We start from the raw sequence: 1,915 nt of genomic DNA, 5'->3' as shown, positions 1-1,915 counted from the left end.
ATCACATTTTCCTCCTAGTCGGCAACCACATCTTAGCTCAAGCTGACATCACAAATACTATATTTCACATACGACAGCTAGTCCAAATATTCTTTAATTTAATAAATTTACTATTTTAGGCAAACGGAGGACTTCTTTCATTCCGTTAGCTGATCTGGCATTACTTAAAAAAATAAGCCGAAAGAATTAAATGAGATCGAGTCATTGTTTTCTCCTTGGCATCTCTTCTCCGCTTAAGGCAATGATGCTACTTTAATGGGGATGGGACTGAAAAGGAGAGAGAGAGTAGATCTTTTCATTGGAAATGAAAATCTTTCCTCCCTCTCACTGACAAAATCTCCTTCTTTCTCCCTCTCTCCCTCTGTTTTTCTCTATTTCTCTTCAGAAGAAACTTCTTCTCTGCCTCTCTCAGACGTAAACAGTTCATCCTATCTCTCTTTCCATCGCAAATATGTGGCCAGCTCTCTCTCTAATGCAACTATGTCACTGACTCTCTACATCGTAAAAACATCGTCGGTGATCTCTCTTTATTCTCTCCATCGCAAATAAGTTGTTGGCTCTCTCTTTGGTGTAAACACATGTAGACTCTCTCAGGTACAAATACTACGTCGGCATTTACTTCTCTCCCTCCCTCCCTTTTTCTGTGTGCAACCATCTCGTTGGAATTGTTTAGGATATAATAATAGAGTACAAGGTATATTTTATACTATTGTGCTTCATTAGAAGCTAAATATTTTGGCTAAATATTTCAGTGGATGTATGAAATATATATGCGACATTGTAAAAAATTTATGATGATATGAAAACATAGAGACTGTTCAATCACTATCCTTTGATAAAGTCAGTTAAATGTTATCAGTTAATTTACTAATTAAAAAAAATTTAACATTTAATGATTATGCTTGTACTTGTGTGAATGATAAATGATTAACTTTTAGCATGAGTTATAGTTTGAGATGCCTAGTTATAACTTACTAGAGCATTTTTTTTTGATAAAATAGCATCAATTTGAAAGTTGATATTTAATACAGTCTCAGCTTAATATGCATCAGTAAAATTGAGCTATGCATTTCAATAAATGCCACTTATACTAATTGTATTTCATTACCAGTAAATTGAGTTACACATATCATGGATGTAGAAAGTATGTATGATGATAACATGACGGCTATCTTTAGCACACTAACTACTTTTATAAGAAGAGAAAGCAATATGTATAATCATGTTTCACTTGATGACACTCCAAACTCATCCAATAATGATCATATAGAGAGGTCTTCTGAGAGAAAAGATTGTATTAAGCAAAGTCCAGACTCAGAAAATACTGAAGATTTAGTATTGCATGAAGGTATGGTTTTCAAAACTCAAGAAAAAGCAATGGAAGCCTACAACCAATATATGATAAGAAAGATTTTGTTATTCAGAAAGGATCATCTTATCGATCCTCCAAAAGTAAGGAGATCAGCAGATAAGAATTTACATGTTGTAAAGAAAAAAGATCAACGTCTGCCCTCTCAAGTGAAATCCCCTCTTACTGTCATCCCAGTAACTGAGGAGTTGGTCTACAACTATCTGCTCCTGTGTGATGACTAGGATGTCAAGCATATAGTGGAAGGGTGTCTGTTGTATCAATTTTTTATGGGCATCCGTCAACAACTCCCAGATGTCCTTGATGAAGTCCACATATCACCGCAGATAGCAGTGATAATTTATCAATTGAGGGAGAGATCTCTTTCAAGAGCTCCTCTCTTGACTCTTTAAGGACTTCGAACGAACCATCTGTAAGAACCGATGGAAATCAGTTATAATTTATTTGCTACAAAAATAAAAAATTAAATATGTTAACGCAATTCTGCAATATTCATGCAACTCTTTAAAAATTATGACTAGAAAGTGGAAAGTGAAAAGAATATGC

This window comes from Elaeis guineensis, chromosome 13, assembly GCF_000442705.2.
Source record: "Elaeis guineensis isolate ETL-2024a chromosome 13, EG11, whole genome shotgun sequence".
In the NCBI taxonomy this organism is placed as follows: Eukaryota; Viridiplantae; Streptophyta; class Magnoliopsida; order Arecales; family Arecaceae; genus Elaeis; species Elaeis guineensis.
The sequence above is the reverse complement of the archived record's forward strand: the minus strand, read 5'-3'. Positions refer to the sequence as shown.